Below are 23,989 nucleotides of genomic sequence, written 5' to 3' on the forward strand. Positions count from 1 at the left end.
CTCTGCTGAAAAAATGAAGTTATTCTAATTGGTTTCCCTTCATAGATGATTGATCTTTTCTCCTTGACAGCTTTAAGGATCTTTTCCTTGGTCTGAATTGATCTTATGCATATTATAATGTGACAGTGGGATGTCCTGCCCTCGTCTGGTCTATTTGGGGTTCTAAAAGTTTCTTGTATCTGAATAGGCCTATCTTTTTGCATGTTTGGGAATTTCTCTGCTAGGATCCTGTTAAACAAATTTCCTAGACCATTACCTTTTGACTCTAGGTGTTCCTCTACACCCATTATTCTCTGATTAGGCCTTCTGATGGTGCCTTCCAGTTGCTGAATATATCTATCATATTTCTTTATTTGTCTTGGATAAGTGTACATTCTTTATAATATCTAGGCTGTCTTCATTAACTGAGATTCGATTTCTGCATGGTCTAACCTACTGTAAAGACTTTCTTCTTTGTTTTTTATTCACTTTCCTTCTAATTGTGTGGCTTTGATGACTTCGTATTCTTTGTTGGAGCTTTGTTTTAGATCTTGTATGAACTTCTTTACTTCCTTAATTTGGTGTTCAGTGCTTATTCTCAAATCACTTAGTTGTTTGGTTATGGTTTCCTTATACTCCCATTCCTTCTGTCGGGTTAGATTCAGCATTCCCTTTGTGGTCTCCCTGAATTCTTTCAGCTGTCTGTTTATGGATTCCATGAATGTCTCTATTAATCTTTGTTTATTCTCATCCCTCCCTTGCAATTCCTGTTTTACTCTTTGATTAGCTTCCTCATGTTCATGCAATTCCTGTAGTTCTCTTTGACTGTTCTCAGCCTGCTCAATCAATTCCTGACATTCTCTTTGTCTGTTTACAGCCTGCTCATGCAATTCCTGTATTTCTCTGATGGTTCTCAGCCTGCTCACACAATTCCTTTAATTCTCTTTGAGTGTTCTCATCCTGATCATGCAATTCTGTATCAATCTTTGAGTAGCTTCCTCATGCTCATGAGATTACTGTATTGATCTTTGGTTTACCTCCTCTCTCTCCCTACCATGTTCACACTGAGTCCTTTGCAGGTTTTCTATCTGTTCATTCACCATGTTTCCCAGTAATATTTATAGAGCTTTTGGGGAACTCTCCTCTGGAATACACATTATCTGTTCTGTCACCTGGTTATCATGAGTGGAAGTTGAGATACCAGGACTTGCATTTTTCTTGTGTTTTTCTGGCTGGTTCTGCCCATTTGATATAAAAGTAATACCAATTTTCTGCTAGAATAATGTTTCAAGTCATGCATCCACCAAAGTCCTGCAGTTGCACAGGCAAAAAGATGCAGATATAATCTAGTTCAACAGATACAATCTATTCAACATCAAACAACTATGGATTAATGGGCTAACAACAGCAAGGACTAATTTGGCAAACCAGAAATTATTATATTTAGGGACAAATGTGAGGAAAAATAGGATTAGAAGAAGGTGGAGAGGTAAAAGGAGAGTGAATTTAACCAAGTTCTAATCTCAAAGAACGAAATGGATTGGACAGAATAGTAGGAGAGAGAAAAAACAGACAAGGAAAAATGGGAAAAACAAATATTTAAGTTTAATAAATGAATCTTAAAAATTAAGTTTAAGGTGATATTGAGAGAAGAAAAGGATACGAGTGATAGAAAGGAGATATGAAATACTAAAAAATAAAAATTCTCAAAAATTATATAGGTTTAAAGAGATAATACTGCTATTACAGAATTTAAGGATAAGAAATTTTGAATTGAGTAATAAAATTCTTGATTAAGTGTGTATACAATGTGGGTAAGGTTTAATATTCGAGGATGAGCATATATCTGAGGATGAGCAGAACAGCAAATAAGTCACAGAAAAAGAAGGAAACAGAAGAAAAAATGAAAAGAATGAAAAAGAAAAAAAGGACCAAAAGGTCAGTAGAGATTTAAACAAAGCACACACACACACACACACACACACACACACACACACACACACACACAGACACACACCTAACTTAAAAATTAGGAGGGGAGAAAAAAAGATTAATAGAAAACAATATTTTTTAAAAACTAAAAATTAAAAAAAGTACAAAAAAGAGTTCTTTTTTGGGGGGAAAGTAGATGGGAAGATCCTGTATCTCCCTGTGTATATAACCAGTCTCTTGGTGGAGTCTCTAGTCTGCTTGTGGTGTTTGGTTTGCCTGTGGCTTGATTGGTTTCTTAAGTCAATTTGTTTGAGCAGGCAGAAAAATGCTCTGCTTTACCCAGGATTTTGTGATCCTCCTCCCAGGCTAGTTCAATTAGAGGGAGATCTGCTTTGAGTTTCACAAAATAGGGAGATGGCTGTTTCCTCTAGTTTGAAGATGCTCTGATGAGGCTAGGTTCTGGATAGAGTTGAGGCCTTTCAACAAATTGTAGCTTTTCCCTGAGGGGTAGCTCTGAGACACTCACAGAGCCCAGCCTGGAGCCATTCTCAGGGTTTCTGCTTACTGAATTTCACTTGATTGTCTAGGCTGCTGTAGAGAGGGGCAGCCTCTGGCTCTGTTTACCCAGTGAAGAAAGTCACTCCCCTCGGGGCAGAGCTTTTTCTGCCTGGGCTGGGTGACTTTTCCCAGGGAGGAGCTGAGCCTGGCAAGTCAGGTCAAGTGCCTGTGACCTCCTAAATGACTTTTTTTTTTTTTTCCAAGGCCTGAGTTGGAGCTAGCTTCTCAGCTGGGCCTTTTCAATATCAAATATAGAGATCTCCGGGGGTGAGGGCGGGAGGGGTGGCCTTCCCTCCTCTGCTCCCTGAGAAGGAGTGAGTATGTCAGGATTCTACTCACGCTGAAGTCTTGGTTCCTTGGTTGTCTCTGGTCTGTGATCTGCAGGATGAAGATATTTGCTACTTGTCAGTTCTTTCTGGTTTTAAGTAGAATCCGGTCACCTGCTGTGTCTGGCACCATTGTCCCAGACTCTGTGTTGTTCGCTTGGCGGCTAGGCTGCTGCTGTTACCACCGCCACCGCAGCTGCAGCTAATGGCAAGAGCTCAGATCTGTCTCCTTGCCTAGATTTTCTCTCTCTGGCCAAAATCTCTGTACTGTGATGGCACACTTGGTAATTCTCTGGCCTAGGACTCTTCACTGGAACACTACAACTATTTTCTATGTGACAGCTTTTTTAGCCTCTAGCTTCTTCTCCTCCATCCTCCCCTAAAGTAATTTGTTGTTGCTTTTTAAAAAACTGGTGCCAGTGGCTCATGCCTGTAATCATAACAACTCAGGTGGCTGAGATCTGATAATCGAGGATTAATAACAGCCAGGGTAAGAAGGTCTGTGAGACTATTATCTCATTAACCAGTTACCAAGAACCTAAAAGGGGCATTGGGGGCCAAACTAGTAGAGTGATAGCCTTGAGCACAAGAGAACAGGGGTTTCAACCAGGCCCTCAGTTCAAGCTTCACATATTAAAAAAAGTTAAAAAGAATTTGCCATCATTTGTAATCTCAGCATCCTCAACTAGTGGTTTATTTATAGCCAATTTGTATCTCAGTTTGCACGTATTTGGGTAGGGGAACTAAACTTATATAACAGTTAAAAGAAAAAAAAAATGAACACAAGGGTACAGGTGTCTCAGGAATGTAATCTTACCTTCTCAGGAGGCTGAGAAATGAGGATGGTGGTTTAAAGCCAGCCCTGGGCAGAAACGTTCCCATGAGACTGCTATTTCCAATTAACCACTAAAAAACAAGAAATGGAACTGTGGTTTAAACTTGTATGGTAGAGTGCTAACCTTGAGCAAAGAAGCTCTGGGACAGCACCCATGCCCTGTTTTAAAGCCCCATGTCTGAAGGAAAAAAAAAAAGATTTCAGGGCTGGGAAGGTGGCTAAGTGGTAGAGTGCTTGCCATGCAGGTATGAGCCTTTGGTTCAATTTCTTAGTACCACATAAGCAGAAAAGCCAGAAGTTGCATCGTGGTACAACTGGTAGGGTGATATCCTTGAGGTGAAGAGCTAAGGGACAGGGCCCAAGCCAAGAATTCAGGACCCATGATGGACAAAAAACAAACAAAAAAAGAGTTCAAAAAATTAAATGATGTGCACAATAGACTATACACTAAAGATGAAAGATTAAATTAATAATTAAAATGATCAACATTGTTTCAATTTTGTAGGTGGTGAATGTAGCAGAAAAAGTGATAAGAAATAATGATTCATTTCTAACAACTCTTCCATTTGTTAAACTCATTTACTATTTTAAACTAAAGAAGCACTTAAGCGCCGGGTGCTGGTGGCTCACGCCTGTAATCCTAGCTACTCAGGAGGCTGAGATCTGAGGATCGCGGTTCAAAGCCAGCCCGGGCCGGAGAGACCGTGACACTCCTATCTCCAATAAACCACCAGAAAACCGGAAGTGGCGCTGTAGATCAAGTGGTAGAGCGCTCGCCTTGAGCTGAAGAGCTGAGGGACAGCGCCCAGGCCCAGAGTTCAAGCCCCACGACCGACAAAAAAAAAAATAAAAATAAAAAATAAAAAAAAATAAAGAAGCACTTAAGTATCACTTTATTGAAAAACAAAATTGAACATGTGCTTTAGCCTGAATTCCACATTTTATAATTTGCCTTTTAGTAAACAATCAGTATCTTTTCTTATAAAATACATGTGATACCTTTATTTAATACTTCACATCTTTCCAGTATTTGGTTATAACAAAACCCCTCCCATCTTTCTTTTCTTCCTTCCACTCCTTCATATCCTTTCCTCCTTTCAATCCTAGCAATTAAACTCAGGGCTTCATGCATTTTATGTAGATGCTCTACAAAGTGAGCCATACACCTGTTCTTTTCGCTTTAGTCACTTTTTTTTTTGTTGGTCATGTGGCTTGAACTCTGCGCCTGGACACTGTTCCTGCACTCTTCAGCTCAAGGCGAGTGCTCTACTGTTTGAGCCACAGTGCCACTTCTGGTTTTCTAGTGGTTTATTGAGATAGGAGTCTCACACACTTTCCTGCCTAAATTGGCTTTTAACTGGGATCTTCAGATCTCAGCCTCCTGAGCAGCTAAGATTACAGGCATGAGCCACCTGCGCTTAGCGCTGCTTTAGCCATTTTTATGACAGGGTTTTCTGTTTATGACCAGGCTAGCATGGATCACAATCCCTCGATGACAGGGAGGGTTGTGTGTAACAAGTCAGATACAGTGAGGAAACAACTTTCTCTGTCCATCACATGGAGAATTTTCGAGGACTGTATTAGAAATGTCTAGGAGTGGTTTGTGATGAGCATTCTGCTTCCAGGAGTCTCTTCCCACTTCCCAACATTCTAGTCCTGCCAGAAAGGTTCTATGGTAGAAGGCTCAGGATGGAGAAGGCAGACTCTCATTTTCCTTGTCACCAATCTGCCCACAGCAGTGATTGTTCCATCTTAACTATTTGGATGGACTTCTACCCTGATGATTTTTATGAGCACAAGAAACTTGACATCCTGAAAACACTTACATAGTATGACAAACTCAACACGCCCTCTTCAAACTTGCTGTTCTGCTTCCATATTCTTCTGGACCAGCTGGAGCAACGAATGACCCATGAGACCAAGAAAAAGAGTAAGTAGTACTTGTTTAGATGCCTTAGAGCTTGTGAGTAGGGATGGAACCTAGATCTCAAGGGATGGGCCTGCTTGGCCAATAGCCCTTTGTACTATCCAGCTTGACAAAATGTCCTTTTATGGATGTTCTATGCCGGGTAATGTCTGTGCCCTTTTTAAAAGAACTTGGACATAACCACTCATTAGAAACACTCTACCTTCTCATCAGTGTTCAGTCCAAACTCAAGTTCTACAGCTTCCCCTATTACATCCTCATAGAAGTTTATTCACACTTTAACTTCTAGAGTCTACTCTAAGACTCTTGTACCTATTTCCATTCTTATGTTTGTGTCACTGTAGAGAACTTCCTGCTGAACTCCAGATAAAGAACCCATCAGAGATGTGTCCTATGGTGAGTGATGGAGATTGGAAGCTAACACTGGACTCCAGAAACCATGTGAACATAGAGGCTTTTTTCAATGTATAGAAAGGACCAAGTAGGTTTTGAGTCCTGTAGACATCCCACTAGTTCTGAACTCCACATGTGATGTATGTGAACCTGCACATACCACCAAGGAAGAAGATGATCCAGAATGTCTTCTATTGATGTTCACAATTCACATAGATCACATCCAAACCATTAAAAAAGTATTGGTCTTGGAGTGCAGGATAAATATGTGCTAATGGAAAATGACCCCAGTCTACGTTCAGAAAAACCAATAAGTTAGGTCCAAAGTCTAGATTCAGTTGAGGAAAGGGAATCTGTCCTCACAGAATATCCAGACCAATTTGTCCTGCTGCTGGGGATCCAATTTCCCATTGAGAAATAAGATCTGTCCCTCCCTAGATTCAGGAAGAAAATAGTGCCTTTAATAAGGAAGTAGATCCTTTTGAGGACTCTGAGGCAGAATTTGTGTCTGAAGGCAATTAGAAGACAATCCATATTTAGAGATTGCTTTTCCCCCCTTCTTTAGAAAATCTTTATATTTATTTTTGGTCCTGGTTGTTGTAAAATGATCAGTCTAGTTATTTTTCTAACGTTATTAAAATGTCAGTGTTTATGTTATGTTATACAATTCATGAATCTTAAATGTGTTTTTTTTTCAACCTACAATATAAAGCACCATGCACATGTGTTCTGTGTGTGGGAAAACACAGAGTGACAGGGGGGCTGAACAAGAGAGCCTACTGGACATAAAGGGAACGGTTAAATGCACAGGGAGTTGCGAGGAAGCCAGGCCATGCCTTCATGGGGTGATAAGGTGGCTACAAAAGCTCTAGGACATACCAGATCAGATGACTTAGAAAGCTGTTCTGTCAATTGGGACAAACGCTACAATACTTATAGTGGTATGTGGGACTTTCTTCCAACAGTGAGTTCAAATCTGTATATATATTCACTGTGCTTTGGGAAATATTGAAGAAAAAATTAGCTCCATTAACATAAAAATTCTACTTAGGGCTGAATATATTTGACAAAATACATAGGAAATATCGACACTGGAAATTATAAGCCATCATCAATAGAAGAAAGAAGGCTTATATAGATGGACAAACACAAAATCAGGAAGCAATTAAATCAGTTATATGGAAATACATGTTATATTCATTACATTTTATATAGTATAATATATGATATATAAGATCGAATATGATTTTTCATACTACAAGGGCTTTTAACATTTTTAATCTTAAGTATTTTTTTCACATAATATTAGTGTAAAACATTATTGGGGAACGTGGTAATAAAACTTTGATTATAATTATATGAATATATATTTTTGTGTTTCTAGATATAACATTGATTATAAATAGATGAATAAATGTAAACATATATTTGTATATCTGCCTATGAGGTGAATATAATGAAACAGGCTACACAATGTATAAAAAGGCAGTTATGAGTTAGTATATGAGACTCAGGCCTGTAATCCTAGTTATGTGGGAAGCTGGGTTCTGAGTTTTAGTTTCTCTTACCCCCATGCCATTAGATTTTCAGAGGAGACCTGGTCCCTCGAGTGTAGCCAAGCAACACATATGTAGTAGGATCACACTCAGTGACCCCAGAGGAAAGTCAGTAGAAATCAGGACAAGCTTATTATGTTAGGACAGTCTACTCAGTTCCTGTGCCAAGATGGGCATCTGTAGAACATCAGATGGAAAGTTGGCATTCCCTCCCAAAATGTTTTTCACTATCCTGAATTAAACTTTATTTCCCTTCCCAACCTGCAAACAAATAGAATTATGCCAAGGGCTAAAGAGAGATGGACAAAGACTTACAAATACATAAAATTATATACTTTTTTTTGGGGGGGGGTTCCGGTTGTCAGCTTGAACTATGGGCCTGGGCGCTATCTCTCAGCTCTTCAGCTCAAGGCTAGTGCTCTACCACTTGAGCCACAGCGCCACTTCTGGCTTATTTTCTTTTTGCTTATGTGGTGCTGAGGAATCGAACCCAGGGCCTCATGCATGCAAGGCAAGCACTCTACCACTGAGCCACCTTCCCAGCCCCCAAATTATATACTTTGTTTCAGTAATTCAATGACAAATCATCAAAGGCATATCTTGAATTTTTCTTTTTTTTTAATGGAAATGGGAATATACACTGAGTGCATCAGGGAGTAGGTGATAGTTTGGATGCTGAGTTGTGGAATACACTCCTGGGCATGGGTGTCACTTGCCTCTGAGAACTTGTGTGAGGATGCGTCTCCACACACAGCTTCACAAAACAATGCCCATAACTTGTATGATGTCATAGCCATCTTTCCATAGCAGCAAATAGGTGTCAGGCACTGATCCTTCTCTGAGGTGGACTAAGCAACACAGAAAGGCACAAAGAACTAGAGGAAATGACTGCTAGACACCAGACACCAGCTTCAAGAGCTGTCCTGACCAGAAGCTAGGATAAATTGAGCTGGAGAAGGCTGATCCCCAGACAAGGCTCCTGAGCACTAAGGACCAGGCACTATTATAGGTGTTGGAGAAACAATTGAATGTGGTTCTCTCCTCATAAATTTCATGCTCAAAAGAAAACCAGAAATCATAATGATAATTTCTATAAATCAGAGACATGACATTGGTAGTTTGGTGGCAACAACTTCAAAGTGGGTATGTGAGGACATATCCCTGAGGAGGAGATAGTTAATCTGACAGCCATCATCTGTGCAATTAACTAGAAGCAGATACTCCAGGCAGTAGGAACAGCAAGTACATCCCTCAGTGATGGGAAAGGACATAACTTGCTTCAGAAAAGGAAAACATCACTGATGTGCTTGCTTGTGAAGTAAGAAAAAAAGGCACAACAAAGAAAAAAAGTCAGACATGAAGATCGGAATAAATTATATAGATACTGGATGCTGCTGGTTACAAGAAAAAAAAAATCTGTTATTCTAAATCTGACATGACCCACTGGAACAAAAGTGCTCAAATAGTAGCTAGACACATCTGATTCACCTAGAGAATTCTTTTAACATGTGATTCTAGCCAGGCTCTGGTGGCTCACAACTGGAATGCAAGCTACTCGGGAGGCTGATATCTGAGGATCAGGTTTGAAGCAAGCCCAAAGAGGAAATTTGGAAAGACTAATCTCCAATTAACCACCAAAATTATGGACATGAAGCTGTGGTTCAACTGCTAGAGCACTAGCCTTGAGAAAAAATTAAGGGACAAAACCCAGGCTTTAGGTCCAAATCCCTGGACTTCAGAAATCAAAGAAGTCAACAAATAAAATTTGGTGCTCAGTCGATCATCACTTAGCATTCTACTTCAATGTATTTGGTATGAGCCTAGGAAGTTACATCCTTAGCAAATGCTCTCCCCTCATATTCTGCTTCATTACCAGTATTCAAATCCCTGGTATTACCAAAGTCTCCTCCCAGTTAGCATAGCAGTCTACCACTGGGAATTAATAGATATATTTTTATTAATCATAATCTATCCAGACACATCAAATGAGTAATAGCCACATTCCATTATTCTGAATGTTTTTGCTCCCCCTTTGAGTTAATAAGCCTTACCATTAAAAACTATAGAATACTTATTAAATTAAATCAACAGTCATCATTCTCCCACCCAATCTTATAACCTAAGTTATGTGGGTTTTTTTTGTTTCTTTGATGTTGGTGCCCTGTATCTTGTCTATACATTTCTCTAGCTTTGGGAGGTGAAGGGAAAAAAACCAAATGCTTAACTAGGGATACAGTTTGACCCATTTTAACAATGAGATCAAGACACTATGTTCAAAAACGAACTGTACAATTTAGGCAGGGAGTGTGAGGGGGGATGGAGAGGAGTAGTTGTGGAGGTGGAAGGGTAGGGATGGTAGGGAAAAAACAAAGGAGAAGGTAACAATGCTTGAGAGGAAATGAACTCATTACCTACCTTATGTAAATGTAACCCCTTTGTACATTATTTTTACAATAAAAAACATATTAAAAAAGATGAAAAGAACCAGAAATAAAACTACATACTTACAATCATCTGATATTCGGCAAAAGAGCGAAAGATGTAATGTGAAAAAAAAAAAAAAAACATAGCCTTGCCGGATGCCCTTGGCTCATGCCTTTAATCCTAGCTACTCAGAGGCTGAGATCTGAGGATGGTTGTTGAAAGCCAGCAGGGCCAGGGAAGTCAGTGAGACTCTTAGCTCCAATAAACCACAAGAAAATGGGAAGTGGAACTGTGGTTTAAGAACTAGCCTGAAGATGAAATGCTGAGGGGTAGCTCCAAGGCCCAGAGTTCAAGCCCCACGACCGACACACACACACACACACACACTGACACACACATACACACACACACACACACACACACACACACACACACACACACACACACACACACCACACTTACACACGCATCATAGCTTCTTCAACTATTGGTGTTGGGAAAACTGGACATCCATAGGCAGAAAACTAGAAGTGGATCTCTGCTTCCACTATCAAGTCAAAATGGATTAACTACATTAAAATCAGCCAAACTACTATAAGACAGAATAAGGGTGACATTAGAACTTATAGGTACTGAGGTGCGAGCTGGGCAGCTGCACGCCTAGCAGTTGCACTCCAGATCCCGCAATCTCGCACTGCGTGCCTCGACCTGATAACCGCTTACTCCAGTTGGCCCCTGCAACAGGCTCCATGCATTGGGCGCACCCCGCGCTCTGGGCAGCTCTGCTCACCGCACTGGCCCTGCTCCATGGGCCGCCGGTGACTTGCGGCCCCTTAGTGCGCTGAGAGCCCTGTGATGCGAACTCCCTGGCCCAGTGCATTCCTCCGCCTGCCACACCCACGTGTGCAGAGCTGGTGCGCGAGCCAGGCTGTGGCTACTGCTTGAACTGAGCGCTGCGCGAGGGCCAGCTATGTCATGTCTACTCCGAATGCTGCAACTTGGGGCTCAGCTGCCAGCTGCCACGGGCCGAGCCACGCCTCCTGCAGGCGCTGCTGGACGGCCGGGGGTTCTGCGCCAATGCCAGCTTCCCCTGGCCGCCTGAGCACCAACCTGCTGCCGGTGCCCTCTGCCTCAGGAAATGCTAGTGAGTCGGAGGAGGACCGAGGCACGGGGAGCATGGAGAGCCATGCCCCGCCCAGCACACATAGGGTGTCTGACTCCAAGTATCATTCCATTCATTCATATCTAGACACCATCAAGAAAGGTCACGTGAAGGACAGCCAGCGCTACAAAGTCGACTATGAGTCCCAGAGCACGGACACCCAGAACTTCTCCTCAGAGTCCAAACGGGAGACAGAATATGGTCCCTGCCTTAGAGAGATGGAAGATACCCTGAATCACCTGAAGTTCCTCAATGTGCTGAGTCCTAGGGGTGTGCACATCCCCAACTGCGACAAGAAAGGACTTTATAAGAAGAAGCATTGTTGCCCCTCCAAAGGCAGAAAGCGGGGCTTCTGCTGGTGCGTGGACAAGTATGGTCAGCCCCTCCCAGGCTGGGACAGCAAGGGCATGCACGACATGCACTGCTTCGGCATGCAGAGCCAGTAAACCCCACTGCATCAGTTAAATTGGAGCTCCAATACGCTTTACTTTGCACAAAACACTGCCACGGACAGAAAAACACCTGGCTACAGCTTCAACTTATATTTCTTTTTGTGATGAACTGGTTTTTTGTGTGTGTTTTTTTTTAAAGAAAACCAAAGTTTAGACAGATTTTTGAAATGTCTATTGTTCCTTTAAATGGTAAACCTGAGCATCTTTTCAGTTTTCAATAGTCAGAAAAGAAAATTAATTTCTCTGTTTCTTTCTGTAAAAATAACTGATACTCCTGCCCAAAGCAGCGGACTTGATCCCCTTCTAGAATCCTCTCCACATCTGCCCACTGGAACACCTGACCTTCTGCCCCCCTCACTTCAGTGGCTATTGTAGAAGACACCTCCTCGTTGCCCTCCACCCTGCTCAGGCCTCATGGAGAACAGGAAAGTCAGAAACTCCAGTCACCTGGCCATCTCTACCATACACGAGACCCCTGGCCATCCTGGTCCTAACTTTGATTCCAAGGCTTGGAACCCTGGACGACAAAGCTTCTTCATTTTCTGCAAGTGACCTGATCTGCTTGGAAAATACTAGAGAGATTGAGGTGGAATCTTAACTGACCAAGAAAGTTCTATAAAACTGACCAAAAATTTCTAGCACATTCTGGGAAACTTGTAAATGCAGATCTTTCTGACCTCCCTCCATCAGGCAGCTTTTCAAGGATGGAGCCCAGTGGAAGGCCGAGGGTTGCCTTGGCTGTGGTCCAGCAAGGCATGGGGAAGGCTGGGAATGTACCCACACCTCACAGGCCTCACCAGTAATGGAGTAATCACTCTGGAGACAACAATAACAACAAAATGTTTTCTAAATTAACTCATAGTTTGGGGTTGAGGATACTAAGCTATTTAAAGGCAAAAGTTTATTTTCACCCCTCATCTTTATTCTTGACCTAACAAAACAATGGTGTTTAATGTTATCTAAACAGGAAAGATGAACAGCTTGTTGAGAGAGCCTCATAGGGACACTGGGAACACATAGAGAATAACTTGTGTTCGTTGAACTTGGAGTCCAACTTATACTTTATAATTCACACATATATGCAGAGAGAGAGATATGTTCTCAATGGTTAACATTGTATACAGCATAGCCCCATTATAACAAGATCCATACTAGATAATCCTAGATAGTGTTATAGATACTAGAAGGTGTAACTATGGCCGTGACACGGAGAGGACACTCAGTCCAGGCTGGGCTTTTCTATCCGCAAGGCCAAACCCATGGCAGTGTTTGGGGTGTGGCGATTGTCCTGCCCTACACTGCTCTCCTTAAGAACAAAAACAGGTCTCAAGACAGTCTGCCTACCTATTACAAGCTTTCCTTTATTTTTTAAATTTTTTTTGGTGGGGAAAGTATTTTTGAAAAGTTTTGTCTTGCGATGTATTTATAAAAGCAAATAATGTTTTTACCATTAATACAATAATTAAAAAAAAAGAACTTATAGGTACTGGCAGGAACTTCCTGAATAGAATCCCAGGGGCACAACAGATAGGAAAGAGATACAACAAATGGGACTACATCAAAGGAAAAAACCTACACAGGCTAGGGAAATAGGCAGTAAACTAAAAAGACAGCCAACAAATTGGGAAAGATTTTTACCTGCAATACATCAGACAAAGGGCTAATTTTCAATGTATACATGGATCTCAGGAAACTACCCCTCCCAAAACTAATAAACCAACCACCAAATGGGCAGAGGATCTAAGGAGAGACTTCTCAGAAGAAGAGGGAAAAATGGCAAAGAAACATATCAGAAAAGGTTCATCATCCCTGGCCATGAAGAAAATATAAATCAAAGTAATCCTGAGATACCATCTTACCCAAATATCTTGAATTCAGGCAACAAATGTTGGTGGGGAAGTGGAGAAACTGGAAAATGGCAAGGACATTTGCACAACCATGTTCCTTGCTGCTCAATTCACAGTGACAAGAAATGTACACAACGCAGATGCCCCACAATAAATGAATGGAACCAATAATTATGCTATCTATATACAATGAAATTTTACAGAGCCATTAGAAAGGATTAAATAATGTCATTTGCAGGGAAATGGATGACACTAGAATAAATCATGTTAAGAAAGTTAAGCCAACATCAAATTGACAAATGGTACATGTTCCCCTGATATGTGGAAGAAAGGTTTAAAACACAATGGGATTTGACATACTGTGCAGGACTCTAGGCATCATATACAGTAAGAACAGAAGAGGAAGCCTTTGGAGAAAATAACCAAGTTGTAATACCCAAGCACCATTTCTATATAATACTATATATATATATATATATATATATATATATATATATATATATATACTGAATTGAATTGCAATGATAAGGAAACAAAGGATCTTTTCTTAACTTGTCTTTTCATTTTCTGATGAGTCTGTATTCTTCACCTAATATACACGGAAGATGGGGGAAGGGCACAGAATTAGTGGGAACTGGGTGAAAAATTGCAGCAGCAGAGCCCTCTGGCTGTACTGGACATTGATGAAAGTGAACCATGCAAGTCGAGGGTCAAGATGGGAGGGAGGGTATGGAAGAGAATGGGGGAACAGATAAGATTATGTAAAAGGAAGGAAATGTACTAATTACCTGACATACAGAAAGGTAACCCTGCTCTATATCACAGCTAAAACAATTTTTTTTAAAGAAGAGAGTTCCCAAATGAGAACATATGAGAATAGGAAAATACAGAGCAGATAATTCATTTTTATGTCCTTGGTACCTGACAGTTTCAATCAGTAGCTATTGTCCTACCCACTGAGTCATACCTCTAAACCCAAATGTCCTTACAATATTCAAATTTTTCATTCATTTCTTCATATTTTCTATTTACTTTTTGTGGTGTGTTTGTGTTTGTGTGTGTGTGTGTGTGTGTGTGTGTGTGTGTGTGTGTGTGTGAGTGTGTGTGTATAAGAAATGGAGTTTGATCGCAGGATCTAGGTGCTATCCCTGAGTTTCTTTTTTGCTCAAGAGTACACTCTACCACTTGAGCCAAAGCTTCACATCTGGTTTTCTTGAACAGTTTATGGGAGATAATGGATTCATAGAGACATTTTTGCACCTCTAGATTCAAATCATCATCTTCAGATCTTAACCTCTGCAGTAGGTAGTATTATAGGCATGAGTCAAGGCTTATGGCTTATGAATTGTTGTCCCTTTTTAAAAAAGCTGGTGCCAGTGGCTCATGCCTGTAATCGTAGCACCACAGGAGGCTGAGATCTGATAACTGAGGTTTAAATACAACCTGGTTAAGAAAGACTGTGAGAGTATTATCTCATAAACTGGTTAGCAAGAAACCAGAAGGGGCACTGGCTCAAAATGGTAGAGTGATAGCCTTGAGCACAAAAGAACAGGGACTGCCGCCAGGCCCTGAGTTCAAGCCACACATATAAAAAATGTAAAAAAAAATTGCAATCACTTGTAATCTCAACATCCTCAATTGGTGGTTCATTTAAAATTAATTTGCATCTCACTTTGTACGTACTTGAGAGGGAACTAAACATTTTTCAAAAAATGAGCAGCTGGGTTCAGTTGGCTCATGCCTGTAATCCTACCTTTTCAAGAGGCTGAGAAATGAATATGGTGGCTTAAAGACAGCCTGGGCAGAGAAGTTCCCATGAGACTGCTATTTCCAATTATCCACTACAAAACAAGAAATGGCACTGTGGTTTAAACTGGTATGGTAGAGCAAAAGAATTCTGGGACAATACTCATGGCCTGTGTTCAAGTCCCATGTCTGAAGGAAAAATAGAAATCAAGGCTGGGAATTTGGCTCAGTGCTAGAGTGCTTGCCTTGCATGTTGAAACTTTGGGTTCAATTCCTCAATACCACATAAGCAGAAAAAGCCAGAAGTGACATTGTTGCTCAAGTGGTAGAGTGCTAGCCTTAAGGTAAAGAGCTAAGGGACAGTGCCCAGGCCAGGGTCCAAGATCCATGGTGGATAAAAAACAAACAAACAAAGATAGTTCAAACATTTAAATGATGTGCGCGATAGACTATACACTAAAGATGAAAGATTAAATTAATGAATTAATAATTAAAATGATCAACATTATTTCGATTTTGTAAGTGGTGAATATAGCAGAAAAAGTGATAAGAAATAATGATTCATTTCTAACCACTCATATTGTTTTAAACTCATTTACTACTTTAAAACTAAAGGGGCACATTAGTATCATTTTACAGAAAAACAAAAGTTGTACATGTATTTCAGCCTGAATTCCACATTTTATAATTTTCCTTTTAGTAAACAATCAGTATCTTTTCATATAAAATACCTGTAATCCCTTTATTTAGTACTTATCATTCCAGTATTTGATTATATCATAATTCCTCCCTTACTTCTTTTCTTCATATCCTTTCTTCCTTTCTATACTAGCAGTTAAATTAAGGGCTTCATGCACTTAAAGGTAGGTCCTCTAAAAGGTGAGGCACATGCCGGCTGTTTTTGCTTTAGACACTTTTGTTTTTGTTGGTCATGTGCCTTGAACTCTGGGCCTGGAGACTGTCCTTGCAATTTTCAGCTCAAGGCAAGTGCTCTACTGTTTGAGCCTCAGTGTCACTTCTGATTTTCTGGTGGTTTAATGGAAATAAGAGTCTCACAGACTTTCCTGCCAAGACTGGCTTTGAACTGTGATCTTCAGATCTCAGCCTCCTGAGTAGCTAAGATTACAGGCATGAGGCACCTGCACCCAGCTCTGATTTAGCCTTATTTTTTTTTGGGGGGGGGGGCTGAACTCTGGGCCTGGCCACTGTCCCTCAGCTCTTCAGCTCAAGGCTAGCACTCTACCACTTGAGCCACAGTTACACTTCCGGCTTTTTTTTTATTCTGCTTATGTAGTGCTGAGGAATCGAACACAGGGCCTCATGCATGCAAGGCAAGAGCTCTAACACTGAACCACCTTCCCAGCCCTACTTTATCCATTTTTATGGCAGGGTTTTCTCTTTATGACCAGGCCAGCATGGTCCACAATCCTTCTTTTTACCTTTTCTGAGTAGAGGAAATATAAAGCACAAAGCATTGGGTTCAGATATTGATTGAGATCCAAAATTTTGAATGTTTCCCTGGGCTAGGGTCAAATCATAATCCTCTCTGTATCAGTCAAGACCCAGCAGCTAGCATTTCAAGTATGAGCTCCCATGCATGGCTCAAATTTCTGACAACTAAAACATATGAACAAAGTTTTAATAATTTTAAATGTTGAATTTGAGGACAACGAGTGTTTTTAATTGCCTAGTTTCAAATTTCATCAAAAAACCCAAATATTAACTTTTGATTTCCTAGATTAAATAAGTAGATCAACTTTTAAAACCAACTATTTTAAGAAAAAAGGCTAGGGATGGAAAGTTTGCTCAGTGGTAGAGCGCTTGGCTTACATGCCTGAGGTCCTGGGTTTGATTCCTCAGCACCACATAAGCAAAAATAAAAAAGCCAGAAATGGCACTGTGGCTCAAGTGGTAGAGTGCTAGCCTTGAGCTGAAGAGCTGATGGACAACACCCAGGCCCAGAGTTCAGGCCCCAGACTAGACCGCCCACCCAAAAAAAGGCTAAACAGTAATCATTCCTACCCCCCAATGTCGATGGCAAAACAGTCTATATGCACAGGAGTGAAAGCCAGGCTGTAGGCAATCACACCATCCATGCTCTTATATCTGATTTGCTTTGGAAACAGGATTATTCTTCCATTCTACTTTCTACAAAGATGCATGATTAGCAAGCATGATTTAGAATGAGAGTGGCCTCATACTTCATGTTCCAAGTAGGAGTCTTGCATTCTGTATATCACTCCCATAAATCTACATACTGGACTTGGCTGTATTGTTTCAATGTTGTCTTTTTGTAGTCTTCTATATTGTATTGAACCCTTATACTTAAACTCAGAACTTCTCTTTCTCCTATTATTGCTATTGTTTCCCTTATTGTTAGCACATGTAAACTTGGGAAATAATGAACAGCACGTACACTCACAAAAAGAATGTTCTGAGAATCTTCTTCCCATTTAAAATTCGCCTTAATTTACAGAGAACTTAAAAAGTTTGAACTCAATGTACTCATGTGTAATGTATTTTTAAGCAATATAAATTTCATATTTTCTCTTTACTAAGTTGTCTCTGAAACACGTGTTACCTCAGGTCCAAAGGTGTCCTAGTGTTATTTCAGTGAAGCCAGAAAACATTCATTATACCTCAAGCAGCACCATCGATTGTTACTGGAAGTAACCGTTACTGGATATGAAAACTGAAACCAGGAGGGGAATGGAACATAGAGGAATAACAAAGTTCAATTACCTTGTATTTCCTTTTTACTGTACAAGAAAAGTATCCCAAGGTTTGAAGGAAACTCTGTCCCTGGGTTTTCCGAGTGTGCTCTTTACTCATATAAATTTTTTCTCTAAACTTCTACTTCAGAATATTACAAAAGGAAATAATGTACCATTTGAAGGCCAGCATAGAACAAAAGGAAATAACATTGTTTTAAAAGTGTTCTCCTGCAAAGGAACAAAGACATGGAGGTTTTAAAGTGACTTATGGATGGATATTTCACCCCTGAGATGATTCTCTTGATGCAGGAGTCAGTTATCAATTCCTTGGGTCTGGTCCTGAGTTCTACAGAGCAAGGAGGATTCCAAAAAAGCAGGATGCATTGAGTATGATCAGCAAAAGGAGCCTCTTCTCTGACCAGTACTCCTTTAAGGAGGGTCCCAAAGAAATATCTGGGATTTTTGTTTGTTTGTTTAGTTTGTGATGGTTCTGGGGCTCGAACTCAGAGGCTGGATCCTGTCCCTGAACAGTTGTCTTTCCTGCCCACCTGCCCCCAAAGCTAGTACTCTACTGCTTGAGCCAAAACTCCACTTCTGATTTTTTGGTGTTTAATTTGCGATAAGATTTTGACAGACTCTCCTGCCTGGTTTGGCTTTGAATTAAGATAGTAAGAAAGCTAAGTGGTATTAATTGTATAGTCTTCTCTTTTGAAACAAGAAATATTAGATGAAGTTTATTGTAAAGCTAATATTTGACAATTTTTAAAGGAAGAGAATATGTCTAGCAAAGAAGGCATAACTTAAATAACTCAGCAAAAGTAGGTGCACTGCATCATTTTGAAATTCTTTTTTCTGCTTGGGAAGATTATTGATCTTGTCCTTCCTTTTGGGGAAACTTAAGGTAATATTTGCACTTTTTGTTGGTTGTGGGGCTTGATCTCTGATCTTGGGCGCACTGCCTCAGGTCTTCAGCTCAAGTTGAGTGCTCTACCGCTTAAGCTACACCACCACTTCAGGCTTTCAGGTGGTTAATTGAAGATAAGTGTCTCATGAACATTCCTGACCAGGCTGGCTTAGAATCACAATATTTTGGTCTCAACCTCCTGACTAGCTAGGATTACAGGGGTGAACCACCAGAGCCTAGGTCATATCTGCGTTTATGTGCACTGAATGACACTATGTAGTCAAATATTGGAAATTTGAATCAAATGATGGCATTGCAGCTTTTCAGAAAACTTGAGGTAACAATAAATATGTCCTCTTTTTCCATGTTGTTTCATTAATGACTCATGAGCTATGGGACCCTTAAATTAGCATTCTCTCCCATCTGTGTAGGTGTATTTAGTATCAGGAAATGTTCATAGAGAAATATAGAAAGACTGAAATTTTTAGAAAGCAAAGAAGGTGAGAAAAAACAACACAGAAGGAGACACATTTATTACACACAGATTACAAGTAGCCTAAGAGATTTAGAATGCTAAAGGTAATGAGGAATAAGTCTAGTTGATAACTATTTGTTCAATAACCAAAAGTGGTTTTCTAAAACAGTTTCTGGTATACCGTAGTTACTAACATTTATTACTTAACTCTGGAGTTCCTTCTCTTTTGTCACAACTGTTAATTTGCCTCTGCCATTTTGGTGCCATAAATGACCAAAAATATTTCCAAATCTCACTTAGATTATCCTTCTCATTGTGATTAGCAGTGATCATTCAAAAACCTGGAATTTTTGAATATCCAGAATTAATCTTCACCGGACATCTAAGCACATTCAAGCCATTAATTTCTGTGACCTAATGAACAAAACTTTTTTTTTCAACACAATATCCTAATAAAAGTAAAGTACATGAATTAGGGACTATTGTCAGGTGTCAGTATGGCAGGAGCAATTATATATTCCAAGTATAGGTTCCTTATTTTGTATTTACTAACTAAATGTTTTTTGTGTTTTTTTGTTTTTTGTTTTTTTTTTCTTTTTTGCTAGTCAAGGGGCTTAGACTCAGTGCTTGGGAATAATTCCTGAATTTTTTTTTTGCTCAAGTCTATCACTCTACCACTTGAGGCACAGCACGACTTCCAATGGTTTTCTGTTTATGTGGTACTGAGGAAATGAACTCAGGGTTTCATGCATGCTAGGCAATCACCATATCATGAAGCCACATTCCCAGAGCCATAATGACTTTCTTAAGTTGTCATTATATTTTCATTCCATAACCATAATATTGGCCAGGTGCTGGAAAATGTAGAAAAGAATACAATAAAATAAATCCAGTAAGGCTAGATGGACAATGAATAATCCTCACAGTCTAGCAAGGGCACAGAAGGCTTATTTCATGGAGATGTATCAACACTCTGAGTGAGACCGCTCCTGACCCACAGCCCACCTCCAGAACCAGAATGAGTAGGCCATCTTGGGTTCCAGCCACCAGGGGACGTTGGGCCACTTCATATAGCACCCATTCAACTAGTTCCTGAGAGAGAGAATGAGAGAGAAAGAGAGAAAGAGAGAGAGAGAGAAAGAGAGAGAGAGAACCAGAATTACAGTTAAATCTGGTGCCAGAGGCTTAGAAATCTAATCCTAACTAAACAGGAAGCTGAGATATGAGGATCATGGTTCATAGACAGCACAGGCAGGAACAGCTGTGATAATCTTATTCCAAAGAACCACCAGAAAAGTGGAAGGGGCACTGTGGGTTCAAGTGATAGAGTGCTAGCCTTGAGCTGAGGAGCTCAGGAACTGTGGCTAATCCTAGAGATCAAGACCCACGACAGAAAAGAAGTGGAGTTCCCACCATAAGAAGTGGACTGAATATCACCCATTGTCCTAAGGAGCATGGTAGAGAAGTCAGGCCGAGCTTCCTGTGAACTTGAGGTCATAAGTAGTTCACCTGGCTTCTCTGTGCTTCAGTTTCCCCAGCTTCAAAACTGAACAAAGTGAAGGATCCTCTTCCTCATGGGGATAGGGTAATAATGAAAGAGAGCCAAGTTTCAGTTCATAATCCCACACCTGATGCACGATGAATAACAGGCCCCATCTGAGCTCTTTCTGGTATCTTCCTGTCATAAGCTCACAGAATTGCCAAAACCTTATGTGAAGGCCCCTCCCTCTCTGCCTAGCCATTCTCTAGTGATCTCTCTGTATAAATCCCTTGTCTCCTCACAACTATCCTGTGAGGAGAATGAAGTCCAATGGTTGAGGCCCTACCAAGAGCTTCACATGTGGTCAAGAATCCACTGCTGTGGATTCTTGGGATAATCCATCTAAACCAACGACTGAGCATGGTGCCACATGTCTACCATCCCAACTAGAGAGGAGCAGGCCTGGTAGAGCATATCTTTCACAGGAGGAATGCAATCCATCCCAGCCTGAGCAAATATTTAGTTTCTATCTCAGAAATGCTCAAGGCAGAAAGGTGGCTCATCAGAGCCGGGAGAGGAAACAAGCAGGGGGGTCATGGTGCCCCCAGAGGAGTGTTTGACCCGGATTGAGTTGGTGTTGGGGTAGCCACTCACCTGTGCTGCTGAGAGAAACTGTTGGCAGCTGCTCCAAGTGGGGCAGCAGCGATGGCAGCATCATTGCGGACACATGGGCCCAGAGCAGATGACTAGGGGAAGGGACCAGGTTGGGATTTATACCTGTTGGCAGCACGCCATTGCCTGAGGTTTGAAACGTGGCACCACATGAAGGGAGGGAAGGGGCCGGGTGGGGGTGGGAGAATCAATTTCTTACTATACTCCAAAGTCACCTAGAGTCTCTTCCTCACCACTTAGCCACCTCTACCTTTTTCAACTACTGTTAGTGGTGTAAACAAACAGAGGGAATCCCAGTGCTACCTGGCAGCATGGAATGTGGGCGTGGCCAGCATTCTTGTATCCCATTGGTCAGAAAGATACAAGAAAGAATGGGGGTGTGGCCAGAATCCTGTGAAGCAAGCAGAATTGCTGAGTGTCAACAGTCCATACTGGGGCAATTTGAGCTGACAGGTTGTTCCAAAGACTTGAGAACAAGCCCCAGGTTTTAACAAACTAAAAACAGATTAACATGCAGATGGCAGTATGCTAATAAATATATATCTAAATAGAATTCCAGAGATGTCTATACATTATTCAGTTATATAGACTATATTCCTTCCAAATCCCAAGTATTCATTATACATCCATGTAATTAATGTTATTGTTAAAATCCTTAAACTATTAAAGAAAGCACTCACTATCCTGAAATTATTGTGTTCCTGTAAATAATAATATTCTTTTAATGCTTCATAAATACTAAATAAAATCAACCAGACTTCTGAAATGATGCTTTTTAATTTTATAGGATCATCATGCACGATGAACTCATTCAACTGTGACATTGACAAAATTCCAATGTTGTTCCTTTGGATGGGAGCCAGTTTCTTAGTATCACCTGCCATTGGTTGGTGTCAGGACGGAGATTCGAAATGAGGGCCTATGTTGCCACGTGGATAAAGGTTCCCTGATAGTCTGTCAGCCTTCAGCAGTGCAAGGTGAAGTACCCTTTGCAACAGTGTCATTCAGACCCAGAAGTGTCACTGCAAAGGAAGAAAACATAAAAGGCCACATTTTTTCTATGCATTGTTTTTCTTGTAAGACCTGGGGTTCTAGGATCACAGGAGCACCTGCGTGTCCAGTGGCTTCACCACATCCTAGTATGATCGAAGCTGAGGTGGACTTGCCATGACCTGAGTTTAAGCCTCATGCTGAGAAAAAAAAATAGCTCCCTGGCTTGCAATTCACACAGTTTATTCTTACAGGCTTTGGATTTGAACTCAGGATCTGGGTAAATCTGCAGCAATGTGGATAAACGGGAAGGAAGGTCACCTTACATGAAGATAAAAATGTCAGGCCTGTTCACTAGTCCTGAATTCAAGACCCAGCCCTGGAAAAAATACTATTTATATGTATTGTAAAGATAGGATTTATACTTACCCATACATACATGTTTCGTGTGTTCCTTGCATCTTTTGTTTTATTCATTTATTTACCATTGATTTTACTATGATAAAACCCATTCTGTTTATTACATTGATGACAACCTATCACAGAACATCTAGATCTGTAGAAATGTTCTCCATCATGCCTGACTTCCAGGATTCTCAGAGAAAAGGAAATTAAGTTTCACACTCTCCTTCTTACTCCACGATCCACTTGTTGGTAGTGCTGGGATCTGAACTCTGGGGAGAGCAAAACCAACTGGCCAATCAGTCAAGGTGATCATACAAACCTGTGAGCAACTAAGGAGTGTGGCCAATCCCAGAATCTGACATTGATCCCCAGGGTGGTCTACTATAGTCGGAAATTCATAATTTAAACATAGGATCTATATTGACATACATGTGTGGACAGCATCTTGTGTTAAGTGCAATTATTTTCCTTAGTTTGTCTCTAATTCATGGAGGTATTGTGTATTTTAATAAGTATGGTGACAGGTATAACTGTCCTGACATGGATGACAACCTGTTCCCATGGTTACTGGGTTGTCTATGCATTCTCCATCGTATTTGAGACCCAGGACTCTCACAGGAGAGGATAAAAGGCACAACAACTGGCTTCTGATATCAGGATGAATCTTTTGTCAGTGCTGGGATTTGAGCTCAGGTCTACGTAACTCTGTTGCACTGTCGGGGAAGAGGAAGCTCACCATCTTTGAAGACTAGAATGTCAGGCCTTGTGCAGGGCCTGATTTGAAGCTCCAGCACTGAACAAAATAACAAGCCATCCTTTTTTAAAAGTAGGATTTCTCTTTACCTACAGGTGTGGTATGCATCTTGCATTTAATGTAGTTATTCATTCTATTTTGTGTATTATTCATGGAGGTATTGTGTATTTTATTGCATATGGTGACAGATATAACAGTGCTGACATGGATGACAACTTATTCCCATGGTAAGAGTTGCCAATATAGCATTCTCGATCCTCGATGAGACCCAGGGTATTCACAGGACAGGAAAACATGTGCCACCATAGCCTTCTCACATCAGAATGAATCTTTTGGTAGTGCTGAAATTTCAACTCAAAGCCTAACAGGCCCAATTGGTGAATGGGTCATGGTGAGCATACCAGGCTGTGAGCCACTAAGGAACTAGGCCATTCCTGGGACCTGAGATGGAACCCAGG

At 40.7% G+C, this 23,989-nt stretch overlaps 1 pseudogene; it reads left to right on the forward strand.

Annotated features, from left to right (window-relative positions):
• The first annotated feature begins 10,679 nt into the window (after positions 1-10,679).
• LOC138822777 (insulin-like growth factor-binding protein 3 pseudogene) lies at positions 10,680-11,616 on the forward strand (annotated as a pseudogene).
• Positions 11,617-23,989: the final 12,373 nt, after the last annotated feature.

This window comes from Dipodomys merriami, unplaced genomic scaffold, assembly GCF_024711535.1.
Source record: "Dipodomys merriami isolate MVZ:Mamm:240054 unplaced genomic scaffold, mDipMer1.0.p SCAF_115, whole genome shotgun sequence".
NCBI lineage: Eukaryota > Metazoa > Chordata > Mammalia > Rodentia > Heteromyidae > Dipodomys > Dipodomys merriami.